Below are 22412 nucleotides of genomic sequence, written 5' to 3'. Positions count from 1 at the left end.
ATAATAATAACGACAAAATCCAGATGAGCTTCAAACCGATTTCTTATTACCCGTACTTAGCCGCATCATTGTCACCAATTTCTGTCATATAACAGTAGTGTAAAATTGCTGGTCTTAAAGGAATGTGTAAGTGACAGATACTAACATGAAAAATTCTGACGTAGTTCTCTGCGAGTGGCGCATGTTCTACAAAACTCGGCAATATCTGACTTTTTGAGTGATTCGGCAATGTCCATTGTCGGGTGTGTGTCAGTTTTGCAAAATGTTATAAAAACAAAAACTCTACTGCTTAGAAATATAGCACAAGTCCCATAATTGAAATCAATGTAATGAAACCTTATAATTATGTTAAAATTGGTCAAGCCATTTGCACTACACGACATATGAAATAATGAGACATATGTACACACAACCGAAAGACATTACCCTCCACAATGTGGTGAAAAAATATTCTGAATTTGGTGGACGCACAGCCGCGCGTCTAGATTCTGAATTATATAATGTTGTAACTTATTCCATAATAAAGTTTACTAGCAGCATAAAATCCGTCTCTATAACAGAGTCCTATAAACATTTTAATATGAAACCTCTTCAGTATGAAACCCAATATCCATGTCCTAAGATGTAGAGTGATTGCCACATTTCAATGTTAATAAAGTCTGAGTCAGACTATTCAAAATTTAAATTAAATTTCGAGTCAGCAGTTCTGTCGTCTCAATTACTATTTTCTGTCGCAAAATACACTTTGTTCTCGCACGTCATTTGTTATGTCGCAAGTTAGCTCGCGACGTTCTTAATTTAAAATCTTCAAAATAATTTAAATACGTAAGATTTATTAATATTTAAATTTAAGTGGTTATGTTCTTAAAATTCAAGTTTGTTCATGGAGTAGTTAACGTTTTATCATTAACAAAAAATACAAATCAATATAATTAACAAGCAGATAACTTGTTAATTATATTGACTTATATTTTTTGTTTTTTAGTAAAAAAATCTTATTTGTAAATTATTAAGCTTAACTTAGATGAGTTACGCTCCTTAATCTGAAAATAACATCATTTCATCTGAAAATAACTTCATTTCATCATCCGTAATTGGTTAAGAGAATAAACTATATAGAATTGAAGATACTTAGTCTTTAATATCTTAGGTAATGTATACGAATTTTAGGGGTTAATTATTTAGGGTTAAACGATTAAGGGGTAAATTAAAAGTAAATTGCATATTGATCCGAGTTTTATGCTAATTTTAATAATAACTGGCTTAAGTAAACAAGTTACTCGTATTAACACCTCCAAGTATATAAAACCAAATATTTTATTTATTTAAACATTCGACGCCTATTATTTTAACCACTATTCAACAATAAAAAGCCGTTTCTGAACATGAACGGTATATAAATTGACAGTAAAATGTGTTAGAGTACTCATACGGACCATTATCTGCAGTCTCTTTCGACGGCATAAACTATGGAATGGCGCTGTATATTTTTATGTCATTTCGTATCAAATATTGTTGAACTGTACTTTGTATAGAGCGAAAGAAGTTAAATTGTGTATAAGTAAATGTCACTTGTGATATAAGTGTGCATAACTTCGACCCCCGTAGCGCCGTTGCTCGGTAACAAACACTACTCGTATAATATCTAATAACAGAAGTAATAAGTATTTCTGTTCTAATGTAAAGTAACAGGCGACAAAAACACCTGCGTCTTTTTTATATCCTAATATTAAAGTAGAAAACGAGCATTCAGTTCACCTGGTGATAAGAGTCTAGTGCCGCCCACTGGACATCTGTAATCCATGAGTTTTCAAAACATCCCACAATTTTACGTTACGTTTACTTAATCCATTATTATGTTCCGTTTGCTTAGTAGACTGAGAAAATGTAACAATAAGTAAGTGCTCAAGTCTTTTTGTCTACCTCACATGTTCGCAAAAAAGAGAGACAAAACATAAAGCGCCATTTTGTCTATTTAGACATTTAATGTTACGTTCTGACACTATAGTTCTGATACAATCCCCTAGAGGCGCAGATTGGAAATTGTATGGGCCAATACGTAAACAAATACGAAAACAGTCATATTTGTCAAAACGTAAAATCTCATGGTAAGGGTCACATCATTCAACCCGAACACAGCAACGCAGAACACTGTTATTATATGATAGAAAACGTGTCGAATCAAACGGTTTATTCAATGCTTACAGGAAAGATAGGTGTACTATATGAAGTAGATTAGCCATTATTATTGGCGCAGTGAGGACTTACCATTAGCCGGGCACCTATTTTAATTTTATAAAACACGATAATTTTAGTTGTAAAATATTTTTTTGAAATAAGTTAATGTGTGTACAAAAACTTTTAAGAACTCATTTTAATGCACAATTTTGAGCCAAAAATTCACGTCCATTACGGTACTTGCATTTTGACCTCCAGGGAACCTATTAATTGGAGAAGCGATCAAATTAAGATATATCGGCCAGCTTAAGATAAGCGGTCATATTGCCTCTATTGTTTATGCGGATACTTGGGCATGTCCACTGGGACCTTATGGCTTAATTATAATTGATAAATGAACAGTCTTGAGAATTTTGTGCTTCATGTTCGATACAGCTGTGTTCTGGTTTGAAGGGTGTGGTAAGGGAGACGTGCTTTTCCAAGGCGTTCCAGCTAGGGGTAGCGGCGCGGCTGTGGGCGAACTCAAGTAAGAATATCTAATCCTATCTGTTGATAGCAGATGAGATGTCCATGGTTGGCAGTTAGCCACTTACCAGCAGGTTTTTATTTTAGAAAAAAGGTATTTGTTGTAGTGGCCCTAGCTATAATAAAATCAAGGAATAGGAAAGCACTATATCTGAGGATTAAGCTGGAATGTTTCGGAAAAGTATGTCTCCTTACCAAACCCTTCAAACCAGAACACAGCAGCGCTTAACACTGCACATGCTTGCGGGTGGGAATCGCGTAACAAAAACTTTAATCCCAATATTTACGTTACTTTGCTGAATTTTCAAGCCAATATTTTATGCTTTTGTGATTTTGCGCCAATGCCTATACCTCAAGATTCGTTACCTTACCGGTTGAAAATGAATGGGAATATGTAATGAGCTCTTGAAATCTAAAATAGCTTAAAGCTTAGCACAATTGCGGTCGACAAATGAGATTTAATATTATGCATAAAGTTGGTTCAACCGCCGTATTATGAGTGGACTGCATAATTCATTACGAAGTGTAAACTTCAGTGAATTTTTGGTGTTTGAATTATTACTTATGTTTAATATAAATTCGAGTTACATAAGTTCCGCTGTTATTAAATTCTATGAAGTGGAAATATGGGAACTAGTTATTCTTTACGGGAGCGGTGTTGACTTACCGGTTTGATACGAAGAGTGGTCCAGGTCTTATCTAGGCAGCTAATTAATGAATTTAGATTTTTGTTTTGCGTAATCACAGTAGAAAAAAATAAATAAATTTACTTCAATGAAAAGTAGACGGACCAATAAATTATGTCTTAGACAATAATCATTTCTTTTATTTGGCGGAAATAGATATGGATACTAGACAATTATAATACTTATGTATAAATTATATCAGTAATTTACATTGAAGGTTGATTAGTAAAATAATAGTAATATGTGGTATCAAACATCAATTTCTCTTTAATCGTTTTAATCTTACTTGAATAAAAATGTTTCATTTATAATTCTTACATAATTTTCGATATCCATTCATGTTAGAACTACATTTACGCTAAAAATATTTTTCATTTCGTAACCAAAAACGAGTCTGCAAACGACAAATCTAAACCCCTAGAACATATTTCACACACATTTCTCAGAACTTACATCGCCGAAAAAGAAATTCGCTTGAAAAAGTGGCTAAATCTTTCACTGTAATGCATAAACGGTTTAATACTTATAAAAATGCCGGTGTACGACATGAGTATTAGGCATAACAGATAAGGGACAACATAATGGAATAATCTTTGAAATATATAGGAAATATTCAAATAAGTCCCCAGAGGAGGCGTTAGGGAGGGAATGTGAGGAAATATAGATTTCACTTTGTAATGCGCGTTTGTTTGTGTTATCTGTGGGAAGTGGTTTTGTGTTTTGACGTGTAATTTATAAAGAAAATAGTGTGTTTTTATATTTCTACAAGTTTTTGCCCGTGACTTCGCCCGCGTTTAAAAGAAAATAATATTACACACTAACATACATTAAACTGTAATATCGTATCTTCAACTTTGCTAAAGATTATCACTTGAATCATCATCAAATGCATAGTTTACGATTCAATCCTAACTAATATCGATTAAAATAATCGATGTTTTGGGTCCAAAAGATCGATTCTCCGATTAATCGATCTTAGATCGCCATCCCTAGTTCCCGTGGGATTTCCGGGATAAAAACTATCCTATGTCCTTTCTCGGGTCTCAGACTGTACAAAATTTCATTAAAATCGGTTCAGTAGTTTAGGCGTGAAGAAGAGACAACCAGACAGACAGACAGAGTTACTTTCGGATTTATAATATTAGTAAGGATAGTAAGGATGTGTTCAGTGATAAAGTTTGTAGTTTGCCGCAGTCTTATATTATAGTTCGTATGTACGGAAGAAATTTACGGGAAGTATCTGCATTGACGACCCGCGTGGCGCAGCGGTTACGCGGTAAGTCGGACACGCAGTAGGGAATCACTGCGTTTCAGCGAATTTAAGGTTCGGTTCTGGGGCTGGGTGTTTTTTTGTATGTGTGAAGGATGCAAAACTAGTTTAAAACCTGGCTAAGTTAATAGGCTACATTAAAAAATATTAATTGGGTGAAATATTGTATGAATGTCGTATAAGCATATTTACAAATGCAACCCCTTAATAATAATAAAGTTACAGTAAAATTCATATAAATATAAATTGGTTTAGCAATAGAAATTTAAAGATATAACGTCCCTAAAAATATTTTTTTTTTAAAAAGGAGTAGCAGACGAGCATGCAGTCCACCTGATGGTAAGTGGATACTTCCGCCCATAGACATCTGTTATCAACCCCAGATAGGATTACATATTCCTACCTGAGGTCGGCCACAGCTGCGCCGCTACCCCTGAGGACTAAGCTGGAACGCCTCGGAAAAGTCTGTCTCCCTTACCACACCCTTCAAAACGGAACATAGCAGCGCCTAACACACTGCTGTTATTAGGTAGAAATAATTGTAAGTACTTACAAAATTATATATAGAGGTTTAGGAATACATACACGTCCTTCTTACATAGAGAGACACGTGAAGCTAAATACGTATGTAGATTACTTTCTAGAAGATTTTCCTATCTCTACCATTTAAGAGATAAGTGAAATGGAACACTCAGTGCCGTGACGCTAATGGTGGATTGAACTCGATGCACTTGCAAGATTTATGTGCGATTCACACAAGTACTTACATTTAAAGTTTAAAGAGTATCCGTTTTTTGCGATACTCCAGTTTAAGATGTCGACTTGAATTTTTAATCAGTTTTCAAATAATTCTATTAGTTAGATATATTCTATTTCTCATATGGACAGTTACTTATGTATTGTAGTTTTAAGCCTGTATAAACTGCATTTATAATCAATTCATCTTCATATTTTTTTGCTCAAACAATATCGACATTTGACAATTACCGCCTATTAAAATTGACATATTTTATTTTTGCTAGGCAAAGATTGGAAAGAGCGCTTATTAACAACAAGATTGAATAAATCTTTTCAATATTTTGCCTATGAATATCGAACATACACGAAAGATAGTAATTATTTACAATTCCGACCTAACAGAAATAGGTATACGTCTTGTGTCTTGTCTGTTATTTGAAAGAATAGGAAAATATACTTGATAAGTTCATATTAAAAATTTAAAATCATTTCTAACTTCCATTTATTAATAAGATAAACTAAATAAATGCTTATTAATCGTAACGTACCCTAAAATATCCCTACAATTAAATTTAAATAAATCCTGGAGCATAATAAGGGTTCATAGCTGTAAGAGACATAACACGTTATCTGACCTCTTTTTGACTGAAAAATAATTAAGGGACATTCCGACCCCTTTTGATAAAGGCATTCTTCACATCTTATCGCCAAATGTCTAAAGATAACCCTTAATTTACGCTCGTTGCACTCTGGCCTTACAGACCGAAGCATTGATAATGTTTTTAATTATCAAAACTGACTGCTTTTTATCAAATTAATTATGTTCGCATTTTCAGTGTGGCTCATGGCAACTACACACTAATGGGTTAATAGTAACACCCATTTAGTACCCCAAATAGTATTTTCAGTACTTAAATACTGATATTATTTAATCTCAGGCACACACCTCTGATTTTTCAAAATTATGTGCGTATTAGAAATTAATTATCACTTGCTTAAACGATGAAGGAAAACATCGTGAGGAAACCTGTATATTTGAGAAATCTTAAAAAAATAATAAAAAAGTTTTCAAAGGTATGCGGTCGAAGACTGTAGGAACTGTCTAGATTTAGAAGCTTTACATATACTTTGATAGGTCTGGGAGTTTGTGTAATCGTTTTTGTTTATGTTCACATGGAATTCTTGTGTGAGTTTAAAAATCGTCTTATGTATTGTCGCGGCGGACTAGCGACTGACGGTAAGACCATTCCATCTTTCAGTCGCGTCCCACGAAACTGCACCTTAAACATAGTAAAACGGCACGTGTATCCTCCGTACGTTGGAAACACGTCAATATGTGATTTACGCCTCACCCGAGAATAGTCAACTATTCCCTGTTTATTATTTACGGTTTAATATTCCACTCGCTTCCATATTGAAGTCACACGGAAGATGTAGGTCTTGGGTATGAAATTGACATTTTGATATACGTCGGAATAAATTTGAGTTTATAATAACTGGTTTTTGTTAACCTATATACTTGTATGCTCGTCATAAACCGTCCTTTTGAGAGCCTTTAGTCACAGTATAAGGATCTATTTCTACTTCTACCATATTTCTACTGTGCTTTAGTGTTTAGTTTGAGCCTAGTGCCTTTAGCCTTATAACATATCTGCCTGAGAAACGGACTCTCTAATTTAATAAAGAGACAACAGATTTTGTAAAATCTTACTGTAAAATAGACAACTTTAAAAATAATACTTTAATTATAATAATAACTTTAATTTAAAAATATTAATTTACCCTATGGAAACATGCAAATACGTATAAACAGACTCCGAGTAAAAATCTAAAATAAATATTTAGATATCAGGCCGGTTATCAAAGCTGAAACGCTTAGGGTGTAAATCGGTTGTCATATTAATATTTACTTATTTTTGGATAGTTATCCACGTATAGTATGTATTTGCAAAACATTAGAAGGATTAAGAAGGTTCGACTCCGGCGGCACCACCGCCACACCTATTTCTGCGTAATGCTTTGTTCCGTTTTGAAGGGTGTGGTAAGGGAGACAGACTTTTCCGAGGCGTTCCAGCTTAGTCCTCAGGGGTAGCGGCGCATCTGTGGCCGACCTCAGGTAGGAATATCTATCTGGGGTTGATTACAGATGTCCGTGGGTGGCAGTACCATCAGGTGGACGGCATGCTCGTCTGCTATTCCTATATTAAAAAAAAAGATATTAAATGCACTAAAATACAAAATACATACGATTTGAGTTCCATCTCTGCAGACCTTTTATCAACAAGGTGGATAATGAACCGTATAACATTATTATAGTTTTCCGCATACATTTCAAATACTAAACTGAAGAAATTATAAATTGAGAGGACTCAGCATAAATCCGGTTCAGGCGTGCATTGTGATTTTAAGTGGGTTTAATAACACACCGCATATATTATCATCTAGAGAATGCAGTTAATTTCCGAGACTCACTGCACTTGGGAACTTCTAGCGTGTATTCTGTGTTAAATGAAATTCAAGGATTTGTGAGGTCTAAAGTACGTACTGCAGTCACTCTCTTTTAATTCGGAGTTATGTAAGTATAAGAAATTATACTTTGAAATGTTATCATTTGTCAAGTAGTTCCTTGTGAAGATAACTAAGGCATGCTAGTTTTCTTTAAAGTTTTGAAAGGTGTATGAAGTCTACCGATTCGTATTTCTCCAAGTAGGTAGGCAATGGTCGAAGAATTTCTCTTTTCAAAGGAAACCCTAGCAAAAACCTAGAAGAGGGTCAATTATGGGAATATGATGGTTCTAAATTGTATCGACACTGCAGAAATGTACAAAGCTTACTACTTTGTCAAAGCTTTCAACACAGCTGTCCTACACCTGACAGAAATAGGCGGTATCACCGCCGCAGACAAGGAATTATAAATAATACAATAATATATAAAAGTGATATAAGTACTAAACATATAGCTGTAAAATCACTAATGCATTTACAAATGGCGTAACCTCATTCTATGATAGTCATAAAATTTTACCACGCACTTTAAAGTACGTTGAATTAAAATTTAAACTCGTTTTAAACTGTGAAATTTGATTCCGTTTTGAACATTTAAATGCATCAGACGCTTCGAGTTTTATTTCATCGGTGTTTCAAGCTTCATGCATCGAAGTCACCGCAAAATTGCGAAGCAGAACGAAGTCGATGACAGCATTTGCTTCGTTCTCTATTTGTGGCGATATTAGTGCTATCGAAGCAACATGGTAAAAGCTTTAAACTTATATAAAATTATATTTTAATAATTATGCTTTACTCTTATTTGATTGTCCATGTTTGTTGAATGATTTTCTATTATTACGGTGCGTTATATTTGCTCATTTTATTTCCTATCCGATTTAGATTTAATTTGTGACTTTTATTTGTACAAATTTAATATACGTAACTTTTTGTCCGTCAAAAAATTGAAGAACTAATTGTATAAATATATCTTACTAGCTGACCCGGCAAACGTTGTATAGCCATATAAATAAAAAAATGTTAAGAGTAAACATTCCTTATCATTTAGGGGTATGAAAAATAGATAGTAGCCGATTCTCAGACCTACTGAATATGCATTTAAAATTTAGTGAAATTCAGTAAAGCCGTTTCGGAGGAGTATGGTAACATTGTGACACGAGAATTTTATATATATCTTATAATCCAGTATACATTGGCAAAAGCTATTTCAAGTAAATAGACGTAACGCTAGTCTCTTCAGTAATACATTACATTTTGTTTCTTATATTTATCGCACCGTAGCTGAAATTGATAGTTTTGTTGTGATTATTTTGTTCTCTTGCCCTTCCAACAGTGTAGCACGTAATAATATTGTTTGAATAGCATTCCCCAATTATCCAATGAGTCCTTTTGTTCTAAATACCGTTTCAGAGACGAAAATGTATGCAAGCACTATGGAAATACTGAAAAACGTATACGTGCCACAACCAGGTAATATTTGCCATGATTACTCAGGCATTTTATTTCATTGATGGGGTTGGACTCCGCAAACAATGTTTTTAGTTACCGCTCAAATAAAATTATTGATTTACTTTATACTACGTTATTAACATATTACCTTCAACGTGAATAACCAATACTTGTATTTCTAACATATCACTATTTTTCTGAGGTAATGGAATACTTTTGAGCGATACCATGTTCTAAATGAGGTGAGCACTGGTAGGAAAGAAATAATAACAGCTATTTTTGTAAGGTTTGAATAAAAATGTTAACTCTTACGACGGCTCAGAAATAACGTGCTTCTCAGGTCATTCCTTAAGAACTTATTGGATCGCATGAGTAATAATTATTAGCGGGAGTAATTGTAACTAAACAAGTTAGTTTGCGGTCAAGTTTCTGTGCGCTCAATTAAAACTAATTAGAAATCTCAAAGTCGGGCGATCGCCTCAACTAAACCGTCTATCAGTTCGGAAAGTATCACACAACTCGTCTGACCTTATTCGTGCAGCCGAGTGGAACAGTTCTCCCAATTACTGACTCCGGATCCCGACAAAGTGGATCGCCACAAAGATCGGACTGCGCGTAATTAGGCAACGCTGAGTTTTGTGCGGAACTTGTTCGGACGTGTAAGTTATTCAGAAAATACCCTAATATTTTTCGGCTTTATCTTTATGACAATATTAAGAAAACATATCCCTATAACTATAAGGTAATACATTTTTTTCTATCTGTATACAGTGTAAGTTTAGATACCAATAAAGTGGATCGCTGCAAAAAAATATATTGTGCGTAGGTAGCAAAAGCTGGATTATGTGCGAAACTTGTTGGGACGTGTAAGTTATTCAGAAAATGCTATATTTATTCGGCTTTATCTTTATCACAACTAAGGAAAAATATTTATACAGCTATTACAGATAACACGTTAATTCTTTATCTGTCTTGAGTCTAAGTTCAACTACCAATAAAGTGGATCGCCACAAAGATTGGACTTGTTCGGACGTGTAAGTTATTCAGAAAATACCCTAATATTTTTCGGCTTTATCTTTATGACAATCAGGAAAATATGTCTTTACAGCTGTTAGAGATTACACGTTAATTGTATGTTTAGAGTTTAATTATAAATAAAGTGGATCGCTGCAAAAGTCGGACTGTGCGTAGTTAAGCAAGTCTGAGTTTTTGACCTTAACTTGTTCGGGAATGAATGAATTTTCTGAATAGCTTATATTCAGAAAAGGTCTCATATTTGGCTTCATTTCCATGACGATAGTAAAACATGCCTGTATAACTATTAGAGATCAGAAATAATTTTACTATTAGTCCTTAGTCTAGGTTCAGTACCCTTATGATGAGTTTTCAAAACATCCCACAATTTTACGTTACGTTTACTCAATCCATTATTCTGTTCCGTTTTCTTTAGTAGGCTGAGTAAACGTAACAATAAGTAAGTGCTCAAGTAACGTTAAACTTTTTATCTCCCTCACATGTTCGCAAAAAAGAGAGCCAAACATAGAGCGCCATTTTGTCATTTTAGAAATTTCATGTTACGTTACTGCTGACACTATAGTTCTGATACAATCCGCTAGGGCCGCTGATTGGAAATTGTATGGACAAATACCAAATCAGTCATATTTGTCAAAACGTGAAAACCCATGGTAAGCGTACAGGTACCAATAAAGTGGATCGCCACAAAGACTGCGCGTAATTAGGCAACGTTGAGTTTCGTGTGGAACTTGTTTGGACGTGTAAGTTATTCAGAAAATCCCGTAATATTTATTCGGCTTTATCTTTATGATAAAACATATCCCTATAGCTATAAGATATTACATTTTTTTCTATCTGTATACAGTCTATGTTCAGATACCAATAAAGTGGATCGCTGCAAAAATCGGATTGTACGTAGTTAGGCAACGCTGGATTTTGTGCGAAACTTTTTGGGACGTGTAACTTTTCCTTTTTTTTTTTGTTTACGAGGGGGAAACCTTCAAAAGGTACCCTATGCCGTGGGATCGCTCCCACGGGGTTATGTGGAATTGTTACCGCACTGAAACCCCCCCGGTGGCCGTCCTCGGCGCTGCGTAGAGGACTCCGGGAACTCCAAAGGAACGCAACCGGAGTCCTCTTAGCGCGTTGCCCCGTCGGGCTCCGCCCAAGCGAGCGTGGTGCTCGCCACTCCGTCTGATGCGCACGACGGTATGCGACCACACATACAGCCGTCCTTCCCGGGGTCGCTGGCCGGGCGGTTCGAGCTCCCACTCTTGCCACCCGCAACCCCTGAAGCCTTTTTTTGTCGCCTCTTACGACAGACAGGGGATACCGTAGCCCTATTCTGGTCCCGGTACTACAGGGACAACGTGTAAGTTATCTAGAAAATGCTGTATTTATTCGAATTTATCTTTACGACAACTATGGAAACATACCTCTACAGATTACACGTTAATTCTCTATCTGCGAAGAGTCTACCAATAGAATAAATCGCTTCAAAAATCATCATAAAATAATATATTTTTGTGCATAAGTTTTAATATTCCAATAGCTAAATTATTAATTCATTGTGGAGGTTAAGTATATAATATAAAAAAAACTATATTTTATTTAAGAATTTACGAAGTTTTTATCAAATAAATTCAAACGTTCTTAAAATGTAAGGATAAATTGATTTAGAAAGAAGGAAAGAAATGACTTTGTTAAAATATAGGATCGTGAAATACTTTAAATAATAAAATCTTATTTTCTTAGCTCAGACACATCTTTATTTCTCTAAATATTTGACAAGAAGAATATATCAGAAAACATTACCAAAGAGTTAGTAACCTATAACAATACTTTTTGGATATAAAGATTATAATATTTACTTATTTACAACACGCCTCCTTAAATTTATAATCTCATAACATTATTACATACTAATAACATATCTAAATCAATCTTTATTCTTCAAAAAACTTGCCTTATTTAAACTTTTAGTTAATATGTCTGCCAAATTAAATTTAGTATTAATTTTTACAATATCAATTATTTTCTTTTCATAGCTCTCATTTACATAATGATACTGCACTTCGATGTGCTTCGAATTCTTTGCAAAGTTGCCGTATTTAGCTATTGCAACTGCACCTGAGTTATCTACATACAGTTTTATTGGATCACGAAATTTTACATCAAATGACTCACTTAGTAAGTTTCTAATAAAAAGTACTTCTGTTACTGCTTCTGACATAGCAGTATATTCTGCAAAAGTTGAACATTTAGTTACTGTATTTTGTTTACGTGATTTCCAATAAATTAAATTTCCATATAATCTAATAATAAAACCAGTTGTAGATTTTCTATCCACATTATCTCCAGCAAAATCAGAATCTACCATACAATCTAATATTTCAGTATCCACACTATCATTATAAGTTAAGTTTAGATCCTTAGTATTGTAGAGATATTTTAATATTCTCATAGCATATTTGTGGTGTGTTTCGTTATAGCAACTTTGGTATCTACTCAAATAATTAACACTGTACGCTACATCTGGCCTTGTGCCTGTACTAATATATAACAATTCACCTATTATATTTCTGTACTTAATAGTTTCAACTATTTCTCTAGCTTGTTCTAGTTTTAAATTTGTTTCCATTGGAGTATCATATAACTTAGTATTTTTCAGATCATATTTTGCAGCCAAAGATTCAATATATTTTGTTTGGTTTAGAGTAATTATACCTTTATCTTTACTATAATCAATATCTATTCCAACATAGCTTTTAACTTTACCCAAGTCTTTCATAACAAATCTTTTCATTAAACTAGTTTTTACCTCGTCTATTTTAGTTTTATTTTTACAACAAATTAAAAAATCATCAACATATATTAATATATATATTGGATCTTTGCTTGCTCTATTAACATATAAACAGTTATCATAGTTACTTCTAACAAAATTCAACGTTTTAATAAATGTATCAAAACATTCGTACCATACTTTAGGGCTTTCTTTCAGACCATAGAGTGCTTTTTTCAATTTGTAAACTTTATTGTCGCCAATTTCATAACCTTTCGGTTGATTTACATAAACTTCTGATTTTACATAAGCATTTAAAAAAGCTGTTTCTACATCCATCTGTTCAATAAATAAATTATTCTAACAACTGTATGACAATAAAATTTTCAAAGTTTGCATTTTTCCTACCGGTGAGTAAGCATTATCAATGTAATCATTTTGCTGAAATCCTCTGACAACTAATCTAGCTTTGTAAATATTATTGCTTTTCTTTCTGAAAACCCACTTAACATCTATAACCTTTTTATCTTTTGGTTTTTCAACAATTTGCCAAGTATTATTTTTATTTATGCTATTTATTTCTGAGTCCATTGCTATTTTCCATTGTTTATAATCATCGGAGTCCATCGCCTCCTCAAAAGTATTAGGTACATTGGCATCAATATAGTTAACATATATAAAATGTGAAACTGGATTACCATATCTAGAAACTGGAGTTCTCTTTCTCTTTTCTACTACATTCTTGTCTCCATTATCATTTAAACTATCATCAACTACAAGATCCTTCAAGGTATTATTGGAACTAGTCTCCTCCGCATTTTCATATTTTTCATCACTTTCCTCAGTTCCTATTTCTTAAAAGAAATTTCTTAAAAGAAGTTTGGTCTAATTCTAAATCTTTATCTTTTGGATCATCTAGTTTTTCTAAGCAAATCAGTTCAGTATTTTCTTCGATTACCTGTACATGCCTAGCATTAATTATTTTGTTATTTAATAGAACTCGATAACTATTTTCATTATAACCTACTAAAATACCTTTTTGTGCTTTATCATCCCATTTACTTTTTCTTAAAACTTCTGGAACCCTAACATAAACTCTACTTCCATATATTTTTAAATGTTCGACATTTGGTTTTATTCTAAAAAATATCTCATAAGGTGTTTTATTTTCTACCGTATTTGCAATTGTACGATTTTTTAAATATGCTGCTGTTTTTATAAATTCAGGCCAATACCTTCTGTGAATTTTAGCTTCTCTCATTAAACACCTAGCTATGTCCATAGCAGATCTGTTATATCTTTCCGCTACTCCATTTAATTCATGAACGTAGGGTGGACATGGTCATAAATATAATTAAACTACAACCTACTTTCTAATTATTTTTATTAACCAAATTATCTTAATTATTTACAAAATAGTGGGATATAGGTAAATATAAAGCTTAAGATACATAAAATGGCAAAATAAACGAATAAATAACAAAATATATATAATAGTTCAATAAATACGTTACAGTATATCCCTATCCTTGTATGTACCTATATATTGCATACGGAAAAGGTACTCACTCAGTCTGTTGCACCACGGCGCTGGTTTTCAGTGAGCCCTCAGATTTATAAAAATCCGTGACCAAAATACAGTTCACATTCATAATAAATATGTAATTTCGACATTTATGGTTTCAACCCTAAGCAGTAAACAAAATAATGCCATTGTGCGAAGGGTTATGATCCGATTCGAAGGGTATGGTTTGTACGAGCACATGAAGTCCTTCAAACTAGTTTGGTAATGTTTGGCCAACCTTGGCTCGAAGTTTGTTCGTGTAATTACAGTTACAAGTGTAATGAGCCGCAAAGCCTTTTACTTCGAATAACTAAATGAATAACAGCAAACATCATTTTGCGTTATTTGTGTTATGCCGCGAATATACACAAATAAATGAAATTGACGTGTGTGAACAACTGTTTATTAAATGCATATGTAAGCATATATGCTACTCAAACTCCACACAACAGAAAATCAATTATATATTTTTTTATGTCTGTCTGTTTGTTCCGGCTTATCTTAGAAACTTAGTCGAGTAACTATGGTATGGTATCCAAGTTATTACTACTTAGGTTACTTTAACTATATAAAAATGATCAGTATACAATTTTTAACAAAAAAATACAACCGACTTCTATGTCACTACAAAGTAAAAAATAATTCGAATAAATGTTGGTTTAGTACATATTTCTGAAGTCGGCGCTCAATATATTTCGTTGGATAAAGATGTAAACAGTGTGTCTAATATGAGCGCCGACTTCAGAAATATGTACTAAACCAAAATTTATTCGAATTATTTTTTACTTTGTAGTGACATAGAAGTCGGTCGAATTTTTTTGTTAAAAATTTTATTTCACCCTTTTTAGTGATGACATAATAAAATGTATATTAATACAATATAAAATTGTATAAACGTTATCATGAATGAAGGTAAGGTCTGAATTTACATTGATTGGAACCGCTCGCTCGCAGGGCGCTACCGCGCCCTGCTCGCTTAGTTTTATATTGTCTTATATGTTCCAACCTAACCTAAATAAATAGTCAATATTGAACTGGCTTTGCAATTTCATTAGAACCTACACCAAATATCTTCAAATACAACTCAATTATACCCATCGGTTGAGGAGTTACATACTTTGACTCCCAGCCACATTATCAGACCCTTAAAAAGTCAATGATAAACTGGTTTTGCAATTTCATTAGAACCTACACCAAATATCTTCAAACAAATCTCAATTATACCCATCGGTTGAGGAGTTACATATTTTGTCTCCAGAACCCACTCTGATCCTCATCATATTTACATGGGACCAACTTGTAGTCCATACACGAAATTAAAGGCATTAAAATAGGTTTATAAACGGCGAAGTTATGGCTGTTATATTTACATGGTGGAGGAGTCCCCCTCATTTTCTCCAGAACCCATCGATGGATAATAACCATATTTAAATGGGACCAACTACCAGCTCGTCTCTACACAATAAAAAAAGAATTATTAAAATCGGTTCACTAACGGCGGAGTAATTCGAGTACATACATAAAAAAAAAAGATACCGGCCGAATTGATAACCACCTTCTTTTTGAAGTCCGTTAAAAATAATCAGGGTTCAGCGCTAAAAAGACCATGCAGTGACCAGAGTATTTATTTTTTTATTTTTATGATTGCGGCTGAAATAGTTACCTTAGTTATGATAAAACCACTAAAATAAGTAACTAAACTTTTTTTGACTTGTTATTGCATCCGATAAAATTTTCGGAAGCAAAAAATTCTTCGTATTCTTTGCCCAAAAATTGTTGTCAGGAGCCGAAAAACCATTCAGGATCCACAAATTCGATTGGAGTTTTAACTCTTTTTGATGCGGATTTTTATGCTCACCTGATGTTAAGGCAACTTCAATCCTTTACTGTTCCACTGCTGTGCAAAGGTCTCCTCACAGAATGCGAGAAGCTTTGCGCTGGACAAGTGGTGCATGGTAAATTTCAAATACCTTTGATATATTTTTTTTAAAGAACTCTCAGGCATGCAGGCTTCTTCACGATATTTATGCAGCAGAAATATGAACGGCGTGTTTTTATTATTGCGTCAAATACTATAAAATTTTCGGAAGCAAAAAAAAAATTCTTCATATTTTTGCATCCAAAAATTGTAATCAAAACCCGGTATTAGATCTATCAAAAACTGGCATCCGATCACAGCTACATTATCATATCAAAGGGTATTGATTCACGTCGTACCGTCCTCAACGTAACGTGAAATTGCAATACGCATCAAATGCTCGCGGTTCTGATTTCTCACGGGATGAAATTAATAGTGGAATTAAAACCGGTCAGTTGTGAAAAGCTTCCGTACCTTGGGATTTGTCAGGAGTTGAAAAACCATTTCTGGCATTCGATTGGCATTTTAATTCTCTTGATGCGATTTTCGTGTCTATCTTATGTTGATGATAGAAGTTGATGACTTAATCAACTTCTCACTCGCCATAGCCAAGTGCGTATTGGTAGACTTCACACACATTGAGAACAATTTTAGAATTCTCAGGCGTAAAGGTTTACTTATCATGTTTTCCTCAGCAGAAATAGGTGTGGCGACGGTGCCATAGGAGCTAGACTATGACGTCTTCTACCACCATTTAACATTGTTCTAGAAAGCAGTAATAGGCCTAGCGCCTCTTCGTTGTAATAAATGATAACATCAGTGGTTTTTCAATCAAAAACCTATCCATCAGCTTAAGTGCACGATATAATTTTTTATTATACAAGTGTTTTCTATCAAGTGGAACGTGGAGTTATTACGAGGGCTGATCGATAGTTGTAATGCTATCTCGAGCACGTAGAATATTACATTCTACGTAAATGAATTACAGGATTAATTATATTGAATCTTAGCCAAAATGGAATAGAATGGCCAGAACGTTGTATAGTGCGAATCCGTCTTTGTATGAAAGATGTGCATGGGCTTAGGTAATTATTTTTTTTGGCAGATAGGAAACTGAATTCTGCGTTTAAGAAGCGATTCTCGGATTGAGCGTACCGTGATCTACTACCGTACCGTACCGAGATACTAGATCTGTATTCGTCTTTGTTTCCTTACTTAATCCACACACAATTCTTGTATGAAATTGTAAGTAAAAAGAAAAAGAAATCGTCACGCAAAAGGTCCGGATTCAATCCCTGGTGGGACAATCATTGTGAAATTAGATTTTTTTTCTCGGTCTAAGTGATTTTGTCTTCGTCTTCGCGTGTGTCCATAAAACCTAAGACTGAGTGTCATTAAAGTCATAGTATGGGGTTATGACGAAAGGTTGCATGTTATTTTATTTCCGTATAAATATATAAAGTGGTTCAATGGTTAAGTATGAATTTATTATCAGCTTTAAACGCATTATGGAGCATCAACCGAACACGCGACCACGTGTGCGGAGTTGAGCAGAGGCGTGAAATAATTCAATTAAGTAATTATGTTAATTGTGGCCAAGGGTTGCTAGGTAGTGTCCCCTTTCATTATAATACGGTTACAAGTTGAACAGAAGTAGTGTGTAATAATGTAAATTTTATGAATTAAGTTGTAATCCGCTGATAAAATATCTAACAGTGATTTAGTATTTTTTGTAAAGGTTAAAGCAAAAATGAACATGTTCCAGTTGATGGGTAGAACTACCCATTGTCCATCATATCCATCCATCCATATATAAAACCATATATGAAACCGATCGCAGATCGCAGAAATAGTCGCCTCATAATGTAAATTAGTCGGCATCTAAACCCTTCCACCGAAATCGAAGAACTTTTACGTCATCGTGTTACATTTTGTTTTTTCCTGCAGGCTTGATGGACCTTTCCTCAGAATTTCTCACCATTTGTCGCGGTTAACAGATTTTAAGATTTTAACACTGTTTTGGTACACTCATGCAATGGCCCTTCAGCGAATTTAATCTAGTCGGTCTATGAAAATTATTTCACAAGAATGCGCTATCAACATATGTATATCATTGTTTAACATATAATTTAAACATTTTAAACCGTGCTGTATCTTATAAAGGTCTTAAATAATACTTCACCGTTTCCCAAAACATGTACAAAGCTAATATATAAGGGTTCTCGTCGATGCATAAAACACAAGCAGAAAACTAATAAGAATTGGATAGTATGATAAATAGCGCACCCTTGTCACCGCTAGCGAGCTTCGCTATTCGGATTAGACATAAAAGGGTAATATCCGGAATGTTACAATGTATTGCTGGCTATTCCGATAGGTATATTATTTTAATAACATTTCTGTGTGTTTCTCTGGTTTCCATGGTGAACAGAATTTCGCTATAACGGTGAAAAACAAACACCGTGAGAAGGCCTGAACCACCTGAGAGTTTTTTGAAAATTTTCTTATCAAAGATGTGTGAAGTCTACCAATTCGTATTAGGCAAGAGCGGTGTACCTACTATGGCGTATACTCGGACCTCTTTCATTCTAAGATTTGTGCTGTGGTAGGATACAATACGATACCGCAGTAGGACAATACAATCCTTTGACGAGGTTTTCACTGCATAAGATTTTTTTTGGTATACCGTGCACCTGATTGCAAGCACTAAGCTAGAATGCCTCGGAAATGTCTCCAACCTTTCAAACCATAACCCAGCAGCACTTAAACCTGCCGCTATTAGGAAGCATTAAGTGAAGTGAAATTGTATATATCGCATATTTAATACGCGAGATTGTCACTGCATAATAAATATCGACTCTCTATTATAATTATACGAGTTACTTTACCAAACTTGATACATACAAATATCCGGTCAGTGGCCTTCTAAGACAATAATCTTAAAACAAGAAACCTCAAAGCTAGCCGGATCTGACAACAATATTATGATAAATAGCGCCCTTGTCAACGGAACTACGACCGGGAATTTTGATTAAATGTTAAGACATTTTCCTACAAACTTTTCCTTCTGTCATAATGTACTGAATATAAATTAATGAGGTTTTCTTTTTACCTTTTTTGGGAGCGTAAAATGTTGATACGTACTCGTTTTAAATTTGAGTTTTATGGATATTAAACTTTTTTGGGCAACGTAAAGAGCAGATTTAGTAATGGTTCAAATTTGCGAGTATTTGTTGTGAGTGTAACCATTAGGTATGTTTTAAATTTTATAACAGTAAATAAATTTCGATAACTGCCACACATGATGCACTGCATTTCGGGCGATAAGTAGACACACGAATGTATCGTCATTTTGATGTACCTAGGTTTAGTAACCGCGAAATAAATATAAATTAATTATTTAATAGTCTATTTGACTGGGTAGAGAATCCGAAATCGATTTGTCACCAGCACCGGTATGATTTTAAAATTTTTGGTCGTACGTGTTTTAAGATACATACAAACACCAGATCATAAATCTAAATTCATCTTTGATATACCCAACAGCGAAAGGAACCCAGTACCCACATCGTGTCAAACCGGCAACGAACCATCTTCACTTAGAAGCCACCCATTAGACCACCAATAAACTCTTATGGAACACAGCTAGTCCGTTAGACCCTCTACGCACAACATACTCATATAGAAAAAGTCCTCACTTCCCACTTCCCATTTCCCACAGTTTGCTTCCTCCATAGAGGTGGTTTAATCGTCCGTAACAAACGGATAAGGCCATGATGACAGATAATTGCAGCCTGAAAATTACCATCGCGCTCTCCACCAAAAAACCGGTCTTTTATATAGAGAATTTTGTCGGAAATCTACTTAAATACTTACTAGATTGGATGCTACTAGTAGATAGAATTCTCTTACAGTCAAATTGAATGAGTCGTAAAACTATAAAGGTTTTGGGACACATGTATTGTTCTATTTCTGTTTAAACTTGAGTAAAATACGTTATTGATAATAATTGTTTAGATTTACATAGATTAATACATTTTGAAGGTGGTAGAATTATCTGTGGTTCAACACCGGAGGCAACACCGCCGCAACTATTTCTGTGAAATAACAGCAATGTGCAGCGCTGCTGTGTTTTGATTTGAAGGGAGACATACTTATCTTAGGTATTTCAGCTTTGTCCTCACACTTAGCGACGTATCTGGTCGGCCACAGATTGGAATCTAATCTCTGAGGTTATTTACAGATGTCAATGGGATTAGCTACTTACCAGGTCGACTCCATGCTCTGCTACTTATATATTAAAAAAAAAACATGAACAACTCAACTAGCTTCATTAACTCGATCCATGAATCCATGCTTAAAACTTCCCGTAAGTCAATCGCGATATGAATTCCTGGCAATCACTCAACTCGGTATCGAAACCGCATATCGCCCTGAATGAGGGTCTAGTATGTTGCCGGCTTTTCCAACTTTTATAGCACTGCATGTTTAAATGGAGCTATTGCAAATAGTAATCTTCTACGCTGATGAGTGTTGTATTCCGATTTCGAATTGCATTTACGCAATGTTTTCTCTGTAAGCAAATATTGCTGGAGATTTTTCGCAAACAAGTAATTTTACGGTATGTTGATTTCAATTTTGTTTCTCTGATTGAGATGATTTTATAGATTTCACGAATAAAAAGAAGTTATGTGTGAAAGCAATACCGTGCAAAATAAATAATATATACAGAGTGAACTAAATGCAACAAAGCTGAAACAAAAGTCACCAGCAGTCAACAAGTCCATCTCTGTCCGTAGCGTCACGTTTTTATCTTTTCGAGAATCTCTTCCAAGCCATTTCATAATAACATAATCTAAGGGATCTTAGATCTTATCCAGGATCTGAGGTTAACCTTTACGTAGGATACCTCGATATTTTAAGAGTTATTGAGAAAGTGTTGAATGGAGTTAAGAGTTCTTTAAGTTTTTTAAAAGATTAGGCACAATATACAGTACAAGCATAGAGTTCAACAGGTGTCCATTGGAGATAGTAATCGCTTTCCGGTTAGGTACTGTCTCGCGTGGACTATTGTCACCAAGTCTACAGAGAACACGGGTCCTACTCAAAGTTGATCTGAGATGCGTTGCCACTCCTAGATCCTAGATAGGTAGGTAACTTTTGTGCGTTATTAATAAAATCAATCATAATAAAATCCGTCAAACTATCTGCTAACCGTCATACTGGCTGCTAGATATGACAAATATGAGACAAAGGTTCATACAACTTATCGTTCCTCCTCCACAGTCGCTTAATCAAAATTTTGGAAATATATTCATATTTTCTGCGTGCTGGTACCGTAAACCGCGTATGGTTTACTATAACTTTTTGCGGCTGCACACTAGTGTGCAAGTTAACTTTTACTATACAGCAAAAGCAGTAGAGTGGAATAACACTACGTCAAATATGTATTATATAAAATTTAAACAAATTAGGAGTATTCATGTAAATAGCAGCGCTGCATCAGTGATAGCTTAGTTTGGTTTAAAAATCTGTCTCTTAATGATCTCTGATTTTTGAAAAAGATGTGTTAAAAATAATTACGAGAATCACCTCCTTTAACCGTCAAGGAAAATATTACGATTCTTTAAAAAATAAAAAAGTGTATAAAGGTGTGTGAAGTCTAACAATTCAAACTTCCCACTGACGATGTCATATAAGTTTATAGCACATTTTACAAGCTTTTATACTGTACTAGTTAATGCCCGCGGCTTCGCCCGCGTTTTAAAAAAATAATATGACATACTAACATACATAAAATTGAAAACTCGTAATTTCATTTGAATGAAAGTGGCGCCATC

Source organism: Epargyreus clarus, unplaced genomic scaffold (assembly GCF_041222505.1).
Source record: "Epargyreus clarus isolate Ecla_fem2 unplaced genomic scaffold, WU_Ecla_fem_2.2 ptg000017l, whole genome shotgun sequence".
Classification (NCBI taxonomy): Eukaryota; Metazoa; Arthropoda; class Insecta; order Lepidoptera; family Hesperiidae; genus Epargyreus; species Epargyreus clarus.
The sequence above is the reverse complement of the archived record's forward strand: the minus strand, read 5'-3'. Positions refer to the sequence as shown.